Source organism: Rhyacophila brunnea, unplaced genomic scaffold (genome assembly GCF_057557595.1).
Source record: "Rhyacophila brunnea isolate RB1 unplaced genomic scaffold, BYU_Rbru_1.0 scaffold_4, whole genome shotgun sequence".
Lineage (NCBI taxonomy): Eukaryota > Metazoa > Arthropoda > Insecta > Trichoptera > Rhyacophilidae > Rhyacophila > Rhyacophila brunnea.
Window position 1 is genome coordinate 50,033,497 of NW_028233068.1, and position 21,957 is coordinate 50,055,453.

The 21,957-nt window shown below is 33.8% G+C and overlaps 1 protein-coding gene across 1 annotated transcript in view; it reads left to right on the forward strand.

Moving 5' to 3' along the window:
- Positions 1-383: 383 nt before the first annotated feature.
- Itpr (Inositol 1,4,5,-trisphosphate receptor) overlaps positions 384-21,957 on the forward strand; it is a 100,593-nt gene continuing 79,019 nt past the window's right edge. Inside the window, exon 1 of the mRNA XM_085954285.1 lies at positions 384-525. The gene's annotated coding sequence lies outside the window, so the exon portion shown is untranslated. The remainder of the gene's footprint in view (positions 526-21,957) is intronic.

Consider the following 21,957-nt stretch of genomic DNA (forward strand, 5'->3'; position numbering starts at 1 on the left):
TCTCTTTGGCATAATATTATTTGACAATAATAATTATTGATTTTTAATCAAATATTTTTCTCACTTTGTTTATTATCAGAAAACTTTCAGTCTAATCTGCTAAATTTATATTGAACTGCAAAAGAATAATATCTTGATACAATTTTATTAAAAATATAATATATAAATCAAACAGACTTTGTAACAAAATATTGTACCTAATGGTTTTTAAATAATATAAGCATTAATTTAAAAAATGTATTATCAAATCACGAGTGATTATACTACATTATTATTATCAATTAATTATTAGTTGTAAGAATCGTAATTGTGGGGAAAAAACCAGTACACGAATAATAAAAATAATTGGAAAAAATATTATCACCACTGGCAACTCTGAAGGCGAGTGTCATTTGGTGTCATTCGAGATTTCGTATGTGTGTTTTTCGGTGATAGACGATTCAGTTTATTTATATTGTAAAAGTGATCTTTAAATATTGTGTTATTCCAGAAGAATCAATTTATTTGAATCTCCACATGTTAAAGGTGAATATCATTCGCTTACACGGTTTAACACATAACATTTACTCTCAAATCTGACATCCTTGTGTCGTGTTTTTTATCGGCCAAATAAATAAACCGGTACTGATTTTTAATAATATATTCCTTCCACAAGCTTGTGAGATAAAATATGTGATTGTGGCATTGTTTTGTGGTATTTTTATGTGTTTAATTAATGTATTAGCTGCCGAATGGCACGCGTTAGCGAAATATCGTGATAACGTCTGATACGGGTAGGTATGTACTAGTGTTTAAACTAAGTATGTAGTTTGTTATTATTGGTTCAATTGAGTTGCGTGCAAGATGTCAATTGATACGCTGCCCATTGGAGATTTATCTCGCATCTCTATTGATAAATACGGCGCATCTGAGCTATGATAATGTTATGTACAAATTCTACATTAAGTAGGCGATTCTGTAGGTTGCATATTTTGATCTAAACACTGATAAAAACACACCTGTTCACTATTATAATAATCAATTAATGACCTTTTTTATGTAGGTAGGTATTTGTTTTTTTAGTTAAGACAGTTTTGTCCAATTAAATAAATAAAAACAAATAGTATCTAAGGTCAGTATCTAAAAACAATAAGTTCATTTTTAAACAATTAAATGTTGAGTAGCTACTTATATAATATTGTAACATGAAAATTTTTGTTTAACAATTCCAGTATGTATACAAACATCATTTTATTATTTCTAATTATACTTTCTTTCGAACAAATTCTCTAAATTTCTTTGTTACAAAGGAAATTAAGTATTTTAGGGGATTGTTTTTAAAAATCATAACATCTCTCAGAGCGAGGGCATATATATTTTTTTTATTTTATCACTGATTTTACATTTTTTGTGATTATGTTTCATTTAACTATTTTATTCCATTGTCAATAAAATTTTATATTCATCAAATAGCCACTAAATTATACAAATGTTATCTTTGTTTATTACTTATCTTAAAATATAACAGCGCCTCACTTAGCAGGTAGGTAGCTATCCTACCTCACTTGCATTTTATACACCATAAAGTTAAGTAGGTACTTAGTGTAAATTGTTTTTACAGTATTTACATGCATACCTACTTACTTTAATATTTGTTAATGCTTATTCATACTAAGTACTTACTGACATAATATTATGTAATCACACATCATATAATAAGAAGTACATAAATAATGTGCATAATAACTAAATTAATTAATAATTTACCTACTTACTGAATGAAGATTTTTTAAGTCTATGAATTTACAATATACTTAGTTATTTATCAGAAAGCTTTTAGAGAAAAAAATATACTAATTATCTTGGTGTACCTACTTTAATTTACTAAACATACATCCCCTGGTTGACGGTAAATATTAAAATCTTCATAAACCCATGTGCCGCAGATGACTGCATGACCATTTATCATTACTTTTCTGGCAGAAACAGTTCGCACCCGGGGAATAATAGTGACAAAAGTCCAAATTGTCGTTTTTTAGTTAATCATATTATAACATTTTACTTGAATTCAAGCAGAAATAGTGGCACAATCACCATTGTGCCATTGTTATTGCGGATAGCATTCAAAAGTGTGCTAACTTCACGCTATTATAAAGTAAATTTAAAAAATAAACAAATTTAACACACCAAAATAAAATATTCAAACTGCTCTCCTGCAAAAACAAGTTATTCGAGTTGTGCCACTATTATTCCCCGGATGCGAATTTATCCCATGTAAACAATTATTAAATACCCTTTTCTGTCGGCGGAGATGCTTTTCGATCAAATAATTGTTAATTTAAAGTTTAATATTTTCATACATTTCGATGCATCATTATGACACACTAAGGTTGAGTTAGGTTTGACTAGGTTAGAGTAGGTTATGTTGGGTTGGGTTTGGTCTAAAAAGGATGTTTTAAAAAGTCATGCGGTTATCTGCGGCACCATTACCCCTTATTTTTGTATCAGTAAATTCTGTGAATATTGATTGTTATCGTAAGCTGAGATTGCTCCAATCTCAAACGAAGGTCTCTCTATTGTTCTTATGTATTAATTGTAAACTGATGTTTGCCGTGTATTTCTGCTGAACCTAATCAATTTGTTGATCCTGCAGGTTCGGGCAGCTCTGTGACATGTTGTGTGTGTGCATTTACCGAGCAACATGTGCAGCCCATTGCAAATTTCAGCAGTTGGTTCACTAAATTGCGTACTTTTGTCTAAGTACTTCCTTATTCATAGCTGTCTTTTGTGGTATTTGCATGTTATGCCTAACATCTATAACTCCATGCCCTGTTGTGCTACGAGCTACGTTTTTGATTTTTATTAATCTCTTTTTAATACGATTGTACTGATCAACCAATGCTATATTTATATAAATATCTCTAAACAAGAAATGAAAATATAATTAATATTAAATTCTACAGGTTTAATATTAATTATATTTTCATTTCTTGTAAAATGGAATTCTACCAAGTAAATGCTAACTCAATTAATAATATCTCTAATCTTTCCAGCGTTTGAGCCTTTAATTTCTCCTTATAAACTGAAAAAAACTGCAGTGATTTATTTTAATTCTTTCTTCTTTTGACAATGTCCGATCCTAATAGGATTATATGGGCCTCCACAGATGGAGGTTTGTATCAACAGATTTTTTGTTTTTACAAGAAATGGATTTTAGCCACTTGCACAACCTATTACGTCAATATTCTGACTCCAAACACAAATTGAAAAACAATATACTGTGTATTTGCCAGACCCAGGTTTCGAACCTGCGATCCAGACATAATAAGTTGACATGTAAGCCGCTCGGCCATCATGGGCATTTTAATAGATGACGTATCCATACACCTATTTCTAAAGCATAGTTTCTCAACCTGTGAAACAGAGATAATTTTGCAAAATACGCTGTGGACAAAGCTTTCTACACCTCTCGCGACACGCACGGCCACTAGCAGTGTGCTTTGTCGCTAAATATTTTTTGCTGATGCGACCAAAGTTTTTCGCGTCTTCTTAATGCCTACTTGCTCTTTAACTATCTTAACTTTACTATATTAATCTAGATCCATCCAGCTCCGACAGAGGCGGTATCGCGTACTTTGGGAATTGTCAATTGTGTGCTTATTATTTAAATAGGTACCTAAGTACTTGCTAGTTCCTAGCATTCTAAATTTAAGGAGGTGTGTACCTATACACTTTCATTGATCCGCATTTAACTTCTGTTCCCACTTCCACTCTTACTTGTGTTTGTGTAAACAAACTGTAAATGATTCACAATTACTTCCGTTAAGTACCTACATGTGATGCATTCTGCACTTTGACATTTTAAGTACACATTACACACTATCTGCTCTTAAATACTCACTCATTTATTTGTACTATCAATATTTAAAACAATAATGATATCATGTCAATTGTCAACATTGAATGAGCAAAATTTCCTTTTTTATCTCAGATTTCATTTTACTTGCCTTCTTGTATGTAATGCATTAATTTTGGGATTATAAAAACTAAAATCAAATAAGTACCTACATCTGATTATAGTTGCATACTGTCATATTTTCATATAGGTACATCAGGTTTAATTTTTTGTTTGTTTTGAAGTCATTAGGATTCATGCGTGTAAACATCAGATTTAAAAAAAATCATCAATGCTATTTTAAGTGTTTTTAAGTGATCAAACCCTTGTATGCCTACTTATTAACAAATACCGGATTTTAATAGTTTTCATCAGTATGTCCAGTATGCAGTAGCGAAGGGTGGAGGTAAGCCTTTAAGATCCGCCATAGATAGTGCACATTAAACTTTATTAGTCATACGTATTTGTTTTTATTGAACTAAGACTACAATTTACACACGGTGTTGGTTAGTTTTTAAAATTAAATTAAACCTTGCGAAACCAAGCCATAAATCGCCACTTCGCCACTGCCAGTATGTGACATTTCATGTACTTACCTACCTATTTTTAAGTGATAAAATTTATTTTTCTATAATAATGAGCTCTGAGAAGGGGCAGTAGTCGAAAAATGTTTGGGAAACTCTAGCATAGAGCTATCATTGTAATCAGAGCATGGTATTTGATCGTGTAGTGTAGTGCGGTTCTTTACTTATTTATACGCAAAGTAAATAAATACATTGCAAATAATGTATCCATAACATCAATTATTATGACCATTTTATAATCAGCGCTCGAAATAGAAAATTGTACGAACCGGAGCGCTCGATAATTTTATGAAAATATTAACGTTGTTATCTAATTGTATATGTATTTTATAAAAATAAGCCTGTTAGATTTTTTATTATATGACATATTTAGCTCAGGCGGTCAAATTAATATTTCCACGAGACGGAGCGATAATTTTGGAGATTTAATGAACCGGAACGGCGTTCCGGTGCGTTCCAGTCCATTTCGAGCCCTGTTTATAATAATACTTATGTAGTAGTCTGAAGGCCTCCGACTTCCTGACTAGCTCAGGCACTTGGAAGTGGAGGTTCATTAATGTGGAGGAACAGGCAGGAATCTCATAGACGTGGAGTAACCAAGAAGTTACGGTAGAGAAAGAAAGTCGATAACTCATGAAAACACTGGTTAAACTTCATAACTGGTATATTGTCAATGTTGTTACACAATTTAACTTATGGTCACCTTTTATTCAAAAGTTTATAATCAAATGTCAGTGAAATAATGTTTATATGTAACTAGATTCTCGTTAAACAATCACGATAAGTCGAATGTCAAAATTATTTAACGTCTACAAGCCACAATTATCCAAAAGGAAAAGGTCTGAATTGTTCGCATCCGAAATTCACAAGTAAATTATGAAAAGTCATTTATTGAAATCTCGAAATTCAAAAAAAACATTTGAAAACGTCTGATTTATTTATATCTCGAAGTCCACAAAAATAACCACATTTATTACTAATTAAGTAAAAATTAATTTGAATATTATTAATTAATTATTTTAAAATTAACTTGATTATTATTAACTAATTATTTAACATTAACTTAATTATTTCTAATTAGTTATGCAGACGAGATCGTGAGGGTCCCGGAGCAACAAAGCGTCGCCGAGGCGACCCCCAGAATCCACAAAACAGACTGATATCTGATTTTAGAATCTTGCCTTTTTATCCGTTAGGGGTGGTCGTATTTCTTACCCATTCACACCGATACCGCCATATGCTACACATTTATATAAGGTTGACGGATTTCAGTCTATCAACCAAACACATAGTGATATCGATGTACATAATATGATTGATATTAATATTACTTTAATTACATTAATTACCATATACTATTAACGCCCGTCCATATGTCCCACTTTATTATTTCGCTAACCCATTGCATATTACATTTCATTAACCATTATATTACAATTATACATTACCAATTATCTTACAACCAAATCATATTTTATATTTAATCTATCTTAATTAACCCTTTACCTAAGCATATTATATTTAGTCAAAATTTAATCCTATTATCTTATTACCTATATGTACATGGTCTGTGACCGACTTATCTCTTCCACAGTTCACCCTGAGAAGTGGTGGGACTTGTCAGAGCAAACTGCGGGACTTCTACATATATTAAATATTGTTCTGCTTTGTCGAGGGTCGTAATCATCTAACCGGTGGTACATTGACTACCAGGATCAGACCGAGCGGTTGGGAGGCACTACTCCTTATGGGAGCGCCCCCCACAGGGGCGGAAAATTAAGTGTGCGTCAAGTTATACATACACAGATGATTACCTCACCTACGAAGTTTTCTGCACTCTCTATTATTCCTGCTTAAAATAGTTTGTGAAAAAACTGAGGAGGCGATCTAGTTTATGAGCCCCTACGGGCATAGGTATATTGGTCGAAAAATGCGCTTGAAACAAACCAGAAAAATAAAACAGTTTGTACCTATACGAAGACAGAATTGTCTGAAAATGACAGCTTGCTTCGACCTCGTTTTGCGGCTGTTGCGCTTAGGCCGCAATGAATTGAAATTAAATGTATTTTACTAACCAAAAAACCTATACTAATTCAAATAAAGCCTTTTTAAGTAGATATTTAGTTAATATGTATATTTTAATTTCATTTAAGCCGTGTAAAGATCTTCTGAGCTATCCCACATTTTGTAAATACGTCTTAATTGATTGACATAATTGTCTTCCTTCTTATCTTCTTATCGTGCCCATACTTTAACGGAGGTCTGCCACCATCAGGGCGATGTTTGCTTTAACATCCATTACCCGAAACATTTTGGTGGAGCTGCTTTCGAATCAATCACTGAGGTTCAGTCACGGGCTTCCTATCTAATATAAACTTAATATGCAAAACAATTATATCAGATGATTTGTCAAAAGGTATAGTATCTGTGTATTTTTTTTCATTAGTAACTAGTACACATTGTTTTTCGATTTGTGTATGAGTCAGAGTATGGACCTAATAGGTTGAGCAAGTGGCTGACATCCATTTCTCGTAAAAAACAAAAAAAAAATCTGTTATACAAACCTCCACTCTGTGGAGGCCCATGTGATCTTATTAGGATCAAACATGGCCGAGATGAGATGAGATGAACTCATTTGCCCAGATTCTTGTTTCATATTTTATCTACACATCATCGACCTGGGCCTTCAAAAAGACTTTCCAAAGTTCCTTCCACTTTTATCGGTCTCTAATTAATTGTATTCTTCCTGCCACGAACTTTATGGGTTCATCGATCCAACGGGTTTTAGGAGAGCATGTGATTATTTTGTGTATCTTGGGAATACAGTTCTTGGTCGTTCCCTCAAGGCTGAGGATCGTGACTATCTTGAAATTCCGTCATCTTCTGGGTGACCAAGAATTTCCACTCCACTCGATCTTCTGCTTCTCTCAGGGTAGAGTGAAGGCTGCTCCCGGTAAACTTCTTCACTTGGTGTATCCAGTGCGTCGGGAGGCTACCCAAAACCACCATTCTCTCCAGGGAATACTGTATGATTGCATTTATCGAGCGGCTGTCCAAACGCTGAGCGACAGGCCGGCCCGTTACCATTTCGTCAATTTGTCGACCTCTATTAAATATTACGTAGGTCGTAGACATTGATATACTACTGGATGAATCATATGCTTCTTAAAATGACGCCCGATTTTCAGCGACTCGGCCTTTGTTAAAACTTACTGAGTAAGCCCAACTAGCTTGCATCTTACTCTAACTAATAGTCAGCGCATGACGACTTGCTCTGTCTGCTTTGCGTTGCAACACCCTTAGGTTCACTATTCCAAGAACGCAAATTTAGTTTTACAGCCAGGGCAATACGGGTGAAATTAGGGAATCCATGTTATCGGTCTTAACGCATTATACCTACAAGGAAATATTATAAGACGATATTCGTAATATCTTTTGTGGTACATTTTTAAAATGACACTTGTATGGGAACTGCTCATCTAGTAGTATATCAATGGTCGTAGAGTATACGTTTTATAACTTTGCACTTTTTACTACACTGACGCCTATTTGCCTGATTACCTACCTCGCATAAAATATATATATATATATTTTTTCCTACCATGTCCGATACTAATAGGATCATATGGGCCTCCACAGAGTAGAGGTTTGTATTAACAGATTTTGTTTTTACGAGAAATGGATGTCAGCCACTTGCTCAACCTATTAGGTCCATACCCTGACTCACACACAAATTGAAAAATAATATGTGTACTTGCCAGACCCATGATTCGAACCTGGGACCCACGGCGTGATAGTCCAACGCTTAAGCTGCGCGGCCACCGTGGGCATTAATATATTATGTAGTAATAAATAAATAGATAATACTTATATCTTAAAATATATATTTTCTGAATATAGGTATTACATCATTTTCATCCTAGACCCGGAGTGCAAAGTTATGAAGCATATACTCTACCCTCGTGTGCCTCCTTACCCATTGGTTTATTTTGTGATATTTAAGCATTATGCCCAACATGCACAATGCCATGTCATGTAACGCTGTGATCTTAGTTTTTTGGATTTCTCTTAAAATCGTACTTCAGTGAAACGGCAAATAATTTTCAACAGTGGGTACGACGAAATTTCTCACTAGTCGCCAATCGGAGACCGACAGTTGAGGTGTCCGCACGTCGATTTGTTTTGTCATGCCGTCGGATGAAAATATTCTTAAATCGTGTTAAGATGACTAAAAAACTTTACGTATGTATTTAAAAAAGAAAACATGTCAATGAATATACTATTATTATTAGTGATATAACAATAAACATAACATTAAATGGACGCATGTTGGGTTTTATTACAAATTATATTTCGTTCGGCACGCGTCATTTGCACAATCCGCGCATCGCCTAGTCACGATCTTTTTAGACCATGCCTCAACTGAAGTATAGCCTTAAGGGTCGTGAGAACTGGTAACACGTCACATTGATGAAGTATATTATATAGGTAGTTCACGTAAATATATTTTAAAATTTTTCGCCAATTTACTTATTATGTATTATGATTTGAATTCGATTGCCCACCTCTGGTATCAATCGATGCGACGTAATATATTATTAAAATTGAACATATACAACTTTTTTATGATATTTTTAATGTGTTTTTATTTTCTGGGTAGATAAAATAACGAATATTTCGGCACTATAAATAAGTCATTAAATGTTTCCGTTATGTTATTATGATATTAAGACCCATGCCTCCGTGGCATGGTTGTGCATTTATAACGAAACATGCAAAATATTAAAATCCGATGATCTGGTAGGTAATATATAATTATATCGTGTATATATTAAAAATAATATTAATTTTTAAAATTAAAATTTTAAAATTAAAATTAAATTTCCGATAAAATACTATTCGTAAATTTCTTACTGAGATTTAACACCTACTGAAATCTGCATGTCAGATATTAAGGCTATACCTCAGTTGAGGCACGGTCTAAAAAGATCGTGGCTAGGCGATGCGCGGATTGTGGGTCGCGGGTGCAAATGACGCATGCCGAACGAAATATAATTTGTCATATAAATCCAACATCCGTCCATTTAATGTTCTGTTCTATTAGTAACAATAATAATATATTCATTGACATGTTTTCTTTTTCAAGTAAATGGGTAACGTTTTTAGTCATCTTTACATGATTTAAGAATTAATACCCCCGTCGCCATCACGAAACAAATTGATGTATTCACGCCTCCACGTTCCCTCTCAGACTGCCAGCGAGTCCAAAATTTCGTCGCGCCTATAGTTGAAAATTATTTGCCGTTTCACTGAAATATCGCTTTAAGACAAACAAATTGTATTTAAATTCGACGAAACGTAATATTAGGACTATATTCGTGAAATGTATTATATAATAATTAATACTCACGAGTAATGCTGCGGGTTTTCGTGTACGGATGCAGTTCGCCGTATCACACTTCACCGTGAAATGTTGTATCGGAAATATATGGCCGTATATCAAAGACCGTTCAACCTCTTTGGGTCGTATTATAGTTATAGTACATAAAATGCATGTCTCGATAGAACACGGTTCTTGTCGGTTTACACTTTACAGGAAGCCAGCAGCAAACAAATTTTGAAAATAGCCGATATACTGGATTATTTGTTAGGTTAGGTTTTCATTATTGAATTCATGAATTTTGCCAGAATCAGCTATGAAAATTGAATTAATGTTCATATTGAATCTAATAAAATTGGAGACCGTATCTCTTTCCGATAAGAAAGCTCACGGCGAACTGTGCCACGGTGAAATGTTTTACGTACAATTTACACATAACCGCGGGTTTTGGGAACGTCGTTATTTCAATTATTGTTCGCATATTATGGAATCTACCGATTTCGCACATTCATCAGCTTTCAATCTTTACATCGCCGTTTCAAGGTGATAGACCTGTATAGAATCTGACTTCCCCAATATCTTTGATATTGGTCGGCAATAAATCAGGGGTATATTAGCATCAGTCTATAGTAAATCCAGCGATACTCAACCTGTGGCCCGCGGGCCGCATGCGGCCCTTTAAACTTTTATATGCGGCACGAAACACATTTATTATCAGGAATTTCGTATATTCGTTTCGACTTTGACGCACAGATAGTGACACCCGAAGAGGATTGTCATTATGGTCCACATCAGATTTGGTATAAGAGTGTTGCTATTGCACACGATTAATTTAAAAAACACGCATAATTTTGAAAATCTCAAAAATGTTTTGTAAAAAAAGGGGGGGGGGGGTTTCATGATTTTTTTCGTCACACCAGTAGTGATGCGGCCCGCGTTACTTTACAAATATATGTATTTGGCCCGAAGAAAAAAAAGGTTGAGTATCATTGGTATAATCAGTCAGTATATTATGACTAGATTACAATACTTATACAATTAATGTTGTATAGGTTTATCGATTGATCTCCGTCTCAGCATGTCATGTGCAGTGACATCCCGTGGGGGTAAGCAGGTTGTGTGTTGCACAGGGGTGGAACGAATACAAATATTACAACTTTTGAGAGCAATGACGGTTTTCCACGAAGCACACGATACGGTTGCTTCATTATAAAATATTTTAGTTTAAAAAATAGTCGAAGCATAAACATCGTGACTGCATAACTATTATTTTATTGTAATACATGTTATGGTGTTTTACCGCATAAGCAGAATCTTCGCCTACAGTATCTAAAACCACCACTATTTGAAAGTAGGTTTCATGGAAATGCTCCAATTTTCAATAGATGGTGTGAATGACAATTTAAGACTTTTGGTATATTTGTCTGTTGAAGATTGCCGAAAATAAATAATGAGATAGATAAATAGGCACCAAACAAACTTGCAGACAATTTGAAACTAATAGCGCCTGCACACGTACATGGATTTACTGGCAGCAATAGTGCGTATTTTAAACTATCTCGACTATAACTGTTTCTCCTGTCTCATTCTTCAAGAGTGAGCGAGACGCGATGTTGTCACTTTATGGTACTATTTGACAGGTAGTGAAAATCGGTTAACCTCAAAATGAGTATAGTTCGTTTTTTGCCGGCAGGTTCGCCACTATCATCCTACTGCGCAGGCGCAGATCGAAAAAATCCCTACTGTCGCATGAAAATTCAGATGCTTCCAAACTTTTTTGATTCATGCATGCAAGCTGCAACTGCAGGATAATACACGTTTACCCATACATTTTCTTGTTATGGCCGTGATAATACTTACTGTCAACAGTAAATCCATGCACGTCTAAATGGGGTATGAAAATACAAGGGGACAGCATTCTAAGTCTGCGTCACAAGATCAGCACTTTGCCTAGGGACGTCACTCCCCATTGGTCTTAACTGACATCTAGTGGTTATTGCTAGGACAAGACAGTCATATGTCCCGGATAACTAACTACCGATCTTAGAATCATTAATTAATATTGTATGTTCAACCAAGGTTCTGAACTTACATGTCAATGTCAATTAGTAGGGCAATAATGTATTCAAACACATCGTTTCGGATATTGATATATTCCACTTGCGTTAGTCAAATTTAGGTGGACGCTTTTTTATAAATTTGTTCTCTTACTTTTTATGATGTATATATTTAAGTATTAGCCAATTATTTGTTTACTTTAATACTTATTTTCTTGTCATGTTATAAACGTCTTAAACTTGCACTTCATTCGTAATTTTCGGTTCATCTAAAATTTTGAATTTAAATTGTAAAGAAATGTACATATTTGAAAGTTGAATGACCAACTTTTTTGAATTGCCGCGCTACCTTGAATACATTAAACCTATTGACTGGCTTCTTAAAAGCAAATGACTTATTTTAATATTTCAATAAACTATGTAATTTTGGTCACGTGCGCCTTCGAATAGGTTCGGTACCTTGAATCCGGAACTGTGACACCCTGAATATCTAATATTTTACTACTTTTGTGCTACTGTGTGAGAAACGAAAAGGGAGATAATCAAAAAAATCATTAATCTTCATAAGAGTCAAAAGAAAATTGAGTTTTGGCCAACTTTGTATGTATAAAATTTACCACCTGTCTGTAGTATTGATTCTTCTCTTTTCTCCTTATATAGTGTACGTTAGATTAATTTGGAATAGTTCACACATAGATTTATGAATTTTGATTCCGATCAATGTAGTATTTTTGGCTACAAATTACGGTCGTATTCATCGTTGTCATAAAAGTATTGCTGCGATACTATATGCCGATCACTATGCTCGTACATATTTCAGGATTATCATCAATGACATTCTTATCATCCACAAAATATGACGTGTGTGACGTGCCAAGGATGATGGCGCGGCCTAGGTTAAATGTTGTGCACGTAGCTAATACATTTATCTCCGTGAATAGATTGTTACCTACCCCCAGTGTTCTTGAAAATTCGCAATCTCTAGGAGTCATCTGAATTTGAATGGGCCCACGAGCTTCCGTCCGCGGTCTATTAATACCTTCTAAGTTTCCTGTCTTCTTATCACATTGATGGCATCAATTATTATGTAAACGCAGTGCGACTCCTTTAAGCAGTGATGTAGCTGTGGAGACTATTATAAATTATAATCCGACAAGTAGGTATGTGGCGAAGACATTTTAGATTTACTTACACTAGTAGGAAAACTAAAACTACATAATAAAATACAGGGCATATAAACAAAACTTCTGGTAAGTGTTAATTATCATTTTAAAATTTTGCATACGCGTATTTTTATGTGGTCAATTGTTTACTTGTGGTTATGCATTTTCTGTAGGTTTTGTTAAAAGTTCACTGTTTTTGCTTTAAGCGCCGGCTAGACGCTCATGCTTTACCACAAGCTTACCTGCGCAAACTGGTTTGTATCGGGAAGCTCGTGTGTATGAATGGGAAAACGGTACCTCGCGCAAAACCGATAAGCGCTGTAAAAGTAGTTTGCACAAACTATACCGCACAGGCAAGTCGCTGCCGTCTAGCCGGCGCATTATAAGTATATAAATAATTAGATATTTCTGCAATGTTAGTGATCTATAATATTTTGTTCACTATTTTTTTTTCTACTTTTTTTGAGATTTAGGGGGCTGAATAAGGAAAATGTTTGAGTAGCACTGTTCTAGAGCACCATCACACAAGGGATAATAATAATAAAAACAGTGATCAAATCGTTGTCCGAAATCGAAATAAGGCCGAAGAGAAATTGGGAAAGCGAGGAACAAAAAATAGTCGAGGGAATTCGAGAACGCAAAAAAAATAATTGAATAGCTCTGTGATCACTGGTTAGGCAGAAGCAATCAAAAGTTAGTCGGTGGCACAATAGTTAAAACGGTGTTCTACCGCCACCAAAACGAAAAAAAACCGCGAAAATTTCCAATCGAAGTGCATAGTGAATTTAACTATTTTAATACATTTATCACAGGTAGATTATTAGATAATGTTATTCGAATTATGTATTGAGGTTTTACGAGTGTAGTGGTAGCTCTCAAATAAATAGATTTGGGACTCTGTCATGGACATGCCAAGGGTGGCTGCCGCCTGGGTGCCAGCTTACAATTTCCGCCCCTCCCCCAACATTTTGATTGAACATAAATATGACATAAGTCAAAGAAAAGTTGAAAAATAATTACAAGATAAAAAGAACTTTTTATATACAACGTTTTTAAATTCTGTTGAATCATATAAACTTGACTTGACTAGCTTAAACGATTAAAAGAAATTGTACTTGACATGTCATATTGATTTCCATAGTAACGCACGTATATATTAATAATTTAGTTGCTAGGACCCCAGACTATCAACCAATAATGGTGTCGAAATAACTTTTCATACAAAACAGAATTAACTGAAAATGAATTCAATTCTACCTAAAGATGGCTAAAAGTATTTAAAAAATGCATTGGAATCGTGTTCTGATATATTCTAAAATTTTAAAATGTTTATCTAGACGGGAAGTTAGTTAAAAATCGATTGCAAGATTTGGACCGGACAAATAAGAATACGAGCTAATAAAAACGTTGTAAAAATTATTCTATAGTCATCAAACCAGATAACTGAAAATATTATATGTTTTACCTATTAAATAATAAGTATAACATTCTGAATTATAATGTAAAGCGTCTAAAATCGATAGATATACATCGATGGAAGTAATGACATGGAATAAAATTGCGCCAATTTAATATCATTCATCAAAAATGTTTCATCGGACTTTTTCCACCCACGAAACCTGCAGCCCGGGTGTTTCGCGCCCCTGACGCCCCCGCTTGGCGCGTCCCTGGGTTATGTTTCTCAAAAATGATAGTGCCAACTGTTGATGCTTCACATCCAAACGTACGACCTCGTGATACGCTCTATTAAGACCGAGTGTGGTGCGGGGCGGTTGGTTTGGAGGGAACTATTAGGTAGTGGCAAGTCTTTACTTTTTTGACTTCCACAATATTAATAGGTATAAATCAACATATTGACAAATACTACCATTTTTTATATGTGTGAAAAATATAATCTCGACAAAAAAATCTCGAGAAACGAGAAAGAACCTTTTCTTTAAAATTTGTTATTTCTCGAGAAATTTCTAGGCGATAAATCTCGATCACATCCTCTACTGACTAACTCATCCCTTGGTAATGCAATCAATTTGACTATTCAGTATGTAGAAGACAATTGTAGACACATATTTTAAAAATATATTTGTAGGCATCCGACTGACTAGATACGGTTGTTCCAGACAGCGACTCTTTGCAGCATGAAAAGTTTAAAAATAAAATAACTTATCGACCCACAAACTTGACGTCGCTCCTCATTGTTATGTAAAAAGTGCTCATATTTTCGTATTTTTGCGTTCGTTTATAATAGGCATTCAGTAACTCCATTGTTATTGTCTACATACAGACAACACTAATAGGCAGTGTTGTAGTGCTAAATAAAAAAGTGCTGGAGCGCTGGTAAATGTTAATTTTCTTAGTACTTAAGTACTCCCTCCTATTAAATCCACATTTAAACTTTTGATTATTTACTAAAAATCGGATTTAAACCTCCTCGTTACAAATTATTAGTAAATTTCTGAAATGAATCTGTTATTCCAAGATGTCTTCGATTTATGTATGATATGGCGTCATGTCATTGTGTTCAATTGATGTAACAAGATGTTACTTATCCTGGACTTAAAAATAATTAAGAAACACTATTTAACTGTATTATAAAAACAAATCTATTAAGTGGGGGCAATTAACAATTGTTTGCTTCATCAAAAGGTTTTTTAATTGGAATGGTAATTTTTCAATCAATCGACGCGGTCGCCATGAGCTGCCAACATTTGTGAATGAGAACACCAAAGAAAATATATCAGACCATTGATTACCACAATTAAGTTGTGATCAAATTTACATGCATGTCAGTAAACATGTAAAATATGATAAGAACGTTCAAAAATTCATGCAGGTGTCGATGCAGTGCGGTTCAACGTGAGGTGACCCCATTGTTGTTTTGGTGATTTTGCCAACTGACAATGTTCGTTTAAAGTTTCAAAATCTGCTACGGAATGGGAGCATCAGTTTGATAACATTTTAAACACCAAGAAAAACGACGTTACACACTTTTTCCTCGTAGCGGCAGCTTACTGTGACGTCACGTGATAGTCGGCGATATGCACCATGATATATTTCGCGCTTTATTGTCAATTTTCACGAAGTAAATAATAATTGAAGCTTTGATCTGCTTAGAACTTTCTTTAATTCGCAAGTTTTCATGTTCACATTAGAAATATGTTATCGAGGATCCATTAATACTCGAATAGGTTCGGGGCCAGTAGATTGGTATACAGATTGCAAACCAATCTAATTTAACCCCCAGTATTTGTACAAAAGTTAATATTATAAGTTAAGTATTATAAAATACATACAAAAATTAACTGTCAAATTTAGAGATGTTGTATTATTATGTATAAATCAGTTGCTGATCCAGTAGCCCAGAGAAAATATGGGTACTGTTCGGTTAAAGCGGATACAGGGGAAAACGCATTTTGAAAATAGCCGATAAACTGGATTATTTGTTAGGTTAACCTAACCAAACCTAACCTAACCTAACCTAAACTAACCCAAACTAACAAATAATCCAGTTTATCGGCTATTTTCAAAATGCGTTTTCCGCTGTATCCGCTTTAACCGAACAGTACCATGTAGGTACACTGCTTGGGATTGTCTGCTAGTGCCGTCAAAAAAGTATTGACACTTTTTTCCGGAAATAATTAATCCGCCGCGGACAAGCATCATTTTATATCGATTCATGTGAGTATCAATACTTTTTGATCAACATTCTGATACTACGGAATCGATAACTTTCCTTTCGATATGACGACCCTAGTTGTGACAAATATTGTCTTTGCCATGCGTGCAGGAAAGTCGATAGAATAAACCAGTATCAATATTTACAATTTTGCAAGTTAAGCGAGTACAGTCAGAAATATGGTAAAACCAGAAAATATAAAAATACCACAATAATAAACAATGAAAACATTAGAACTCGCATTAGATTAGTGTTAATTGCCTCAATAAGGAAAAAGCCAGCTTTTTGACAAAAATTACAAATTGAGTTAGTGTACAGATAGTCAAAAGCAGTATAAAATTTATTTCAGTGTAAAAATCGATATATTGTTTCTCATTTTTTTTTTTTTTTTGCGAAATTGGTACCTAGTTATTCTAAATAAGAAGACATTATAAAGAGATTCATAATCAAAAACACAGCATCGATTGAAAATATACTGGTTTTTGTTTATACCATAAATCAAAATATTCATCCACATTATTGAAAATTTTCTTTAAAAAAATGAAAAAAATGTGACTGGCAAATAGCTGCCTTTTTGCTTATGGGGGCAGTGTAGGTATGTACGTCAAAAAGATTATTATCTAAAAAAGTATTAAATTGAAATAAACTACTTCTTCCGTTTTTTTGTAAAAGATAGAAAAAATAATTAACCATTAATAGTATAAAATATAAAATTACTTCTTATACCTACTCTTATTACTGCTCATAGTTTGGTGGTTTTCTTCTACTGTTACGGCCAACTCTGGTTTCGACAGTAAAGTTGTTAGTTGTACGGTTTGGGCTGAACATACATTAAGTGGTTACCCAATAATAAAATAACCTTGCAGTTCTAAAAATGCACGTAACCTGTTTTGTAACCAAAATTTGACTTGTATTTGTAAAGTCGCCGATCATAGAATTAATAGTACGCAGAATTCTCTGATTTACGACTACATATTCTATTTCGTCTATAATTTTCTACAAACACGTATCTCAAAAAAACACAACTTTTCAGGAGAGGCAAATAACAACTCTATTCTCTCAGTTTTTAATCAGAAATAAATTTTCTTCTATGAAATATCCATTTAGAATAGTTACACATATTTTCATGAAAAAATGTTATGTTTCTTCAATCTATCGCACTATACTTTCGACCGATCAGTCATATTGTCTGAGATACGAGAAAGCGTTGCAACTTTAATATTACTGCAGTAAACACGTATCTTAACTTACGAGAAAGAGCTTAAGTATAATCATCTGTCGGAGTTCAGTATTCTGTATACTTACAAATACGTAACTCAAGATACGAGTTTATAATATTTATAAAAGTCTTTTATTGTGATACGAGTTTTTTGTCATTGCTTAAATCTTATGTTATAAAGCAGCGATTTCCAAACTGGGAGGCTCGGAGTGTTGCAAAGGGAGGCGCTAAAAGCTTAACACAATTAATGTAGCCACATGTTTGCAGTTTCCAAATGCATAGTTTATAAAACGGCCGCTAGTTATAAACTACAGAAAAAACAGTCCTATAAAAGGTTGTTTGCAAACCTGTCTGAAAATATGGAGACTAATTTTATAATTTTACAATACCTCACTTCTATACTATTGTGAAGTGCGCTGGCTATCTCGTAAAAAAAATGAAGTAAAAGGGTCAAACCATAATGTTGAAATTTGAGACAAATTTGTTTAGGAACAATAATTTTCTTGTTAAACTTGTCTATTTGGCTGAAATTAAAAAAAAAATGAGTGAATAAATTAATGCATTCACTGATGTAAAAAGACGAAGTGAAGTCATTCATGAAAAATTGGAGCTTTGGAAATCAAAATTACAAAAAAAATAAGTTCGCCTTGTTTCCACTTTTAAATGATTTCTGCGCCAGGTATATTGAAGCAAACAAAAATGTATTTACTGAGTTCTTGGTTAGTTTGCTAATGCACTTTTCACATTATTTTATTAACAGTAAAAAAAGTCTATAAATTAAGTAGCAAAACGTTGTTTATTTTTATAATTATTTTTTTTTCATTTTTGTTTTAGTACATTGTTGACTATTTTCTATTATTTAATGAAATAAATGGGGGGAGGCGCCAAGATTTTTTTTCAAAAGGGCGGCGTAGTAACACAAAGTTTGGAAACCACTGTTATAAAGTATGTTTTTAGATACGTGTTAGTGGAATATGTGCGTATTCAAATCCTGAATTCATTGCATCAAACAACTCAAAACTGACAAAAATTGAGATACGTGTTTGTAGAAAATTAGCGACGATTTGTAACTAAGTGTAAAAATTGTAGTTAATTTTAAATTTTCCTAGTAATTCCGTGGCATTGCAAAAACGTATATAGGAATTTTATTTATTTAGGCATACATTTTTATAAATCCATTAACAGGCAGGTACCTACTCGCCTACCTCATATTAAAAGCCTAATTGTCAAAATCTTATAAATTATAAAATTATCAAGCTGGTTTATTTACGTAGTGGTTACTATAAATTGAATTCTAGCTCAATCACTGACTACCGAAAATTAACATATTGTGATAAACATTACTTACTACTTATCTACTGTTGAAACCAACGATAAGGATTCCGATTTTTTCATGCATTTTTAATATGAAATTTAAATATATTTTAATATTTAATTAATCGAAAGAAAATTAGTTGGTTTGCCATGAAAATGATAGATTTACGATTGTTGACAATGTTATATCGAATAATCTACGTTTATATATTTAAAACCATTGGTTTATCAATTATAATGTTTCATTCATCAACTTAGTAGGTACTTCTGAATATACTATATTTATTTTGTTCTATCGAGTTTTCTAGTCAAAAATACCTTTGACCGTCTGAATCGAAGAGGTCCGGCTGTCTAGCCAGCCGAATCTAGACAGCCAGCAGAGCATTGTTATTAAGATCTACCACATAAAGGGCATCAATTTATAATTGTATATGTACCTACCTTTTACTTTGACCTAATATCGCGTACATAATGTTATTCACCTTTGTATAGGTATGCCTTTTTGAGACTCAGTGGCGAAGAGTGGAGGTAGGCTGTTAAGATCCGCCATAAATAGTGCACATTAAACATTGTTAGTAGAAATAAGACCACAATTTACAGATGGTATTGGTTAGTTTTTAAAAATCAATTAAACTGCCTAAACCAAACCAAAATATGACACGACAATTGGTATGATACGACAAAATTGTGCACACTTTTTCATTCATACTGTCTTATTTGTTGTCGTTGGATTAAGAATACATATTACACATATTGTTGGTTCATTTTTTTTAAATCGATTAAGCCCTGCCTATACTAAACTATAATATTAATTATTCTATCAAGAAAATATTCAAAGTTATGTATGATTTAATTTCATAATTTTAGATATTTTATAGATAGATGAGTATTTTTTTACTATTATCTTCTATGGCTTAGTTTTCGCAGGGTTTAATTTAATTGAATTTTAAAAACTAACCAATACCATCTGTAAACTCTAGTCTTATTTCAATGAAAACAAATACCTACGTATAACTGACAAAGTTTAGTGTGCACTATCTATGACGGATCTTAACAGCCCACCTCCAACCTTCGCTACTGTCGAGTAGATACTTACATTTGTGATAATAACATTATCCTAATATAAAAGGTCAGCCTTTTTTAAAATTTAATTTTAGGTAATTTTGTTGTTAAAAAATACTCTTACAGTATTTTTTTAAGAAGTATGCATAGACAATAAACAGATTTTCCTCAGAATGTAATATCTCCCGCGTTTTCCGCGATCTGTTTTGAAGGCTGATAGACATGCTTAGACCGTTTCCTTCGCGTATCTCATTCTAATAATATTATTATTATCTTTGGCTATCGATTCAAGAGGAATTTTCATGCGAAACTTTTGAATATTTAATGTTCTGAATGTGTAGTAAATATATATAAATGTAGAGATAGGTGATAAGTTAATATGGGCTATGATTTCACGAATTCCGTACGTTGGTGATAATTAATAATTCACGAAGTCATAGTTCCTTCGGCAAAACAATTTATTCATCAAGTCTTATATACAGCAGCCGCAAAATACAGCGCTGTGTTAACAGTACCTATGTTAACACCAGTCACTGGAAATATCATTTAAATATCTCCACATCAAGTCTACGTTTATTAACTTTCAGCCATTTTACATACCTACCATCAAAGTTGAATTATGTAAATAAATGTAAACCAATGTGTATGTGTGATGCAGGGAACTCAGAAATAATGGGAACTGAAATACCTAACGGGTAAGGAGAAGCAGGCAACCGATCTCGAGTAAGGAAGAATACGGGATAAATTTAAACACGTGCCAAGAATACGTCATACGTCTAGTACTGACAACTGCTCTCGGTTTATGCATTTACGCTCATTTAATATTGGTGTATTACACACACTATTGCACGCGTATAATGCGTGGTTCATCTTCATAGGACACCCACACATTCAAAACCCTGCGTCAAAATGTACTGTATTGGTATATAGCCTTCTTCTTCCACGGCGCTACATCCCGGGGTGGGATTTGGCCTCCTCCACAACCGCTCTCCACTCACTCCGGTCTCTCGCCACACTTCTCCAGTTACCGGGTATATAGTCTGTCGGAACTCTATTATCTGTTCTGTGGGGTGATGTTTAACATTACCATAAACTAGGTGTAATCGTATAATATAAATGCGTGTTCATCGTTTCGGGTGTTAAATTTCTATAGGCTGTCTTTCTAGTAGTTTGCAAGGGCAACACCATTGTCCTCATCTCGTTGAAATTTAATTTAGTGGGCTTGCCTTGCGTGGAAATTGGTGTCCCGTGCTTTTTATTTTGCCATACTTGCAGATTTGATGATCAGATAATCCTCATTTCGCCTTATTATATCGATTATATACTACCATGATTTTTAGGTATTATGGTGTCTATAGATGGATGTATATTTGATGAAATTGTTCGCAGAGTAAAGCTAGGCTGGAGTGCTTTTGGCCGCCTGAATAATGTCTTCAAAAGTGACCTTCCACTGTGCCTAAAGCGCAAAGTGTTCAACCAGTGTGTGCTTCCCGTGATCACATATGCGTGTAAAAAATGGACCCTGAATAAAAGAGAGATCCAGAAACTTAGAATAGCATAGCGTGGTATGGACAGGTGCATGCTGGGCATAACGCGAAAGGACAAAAAGAGGAATGAATGGATAAGGAAGC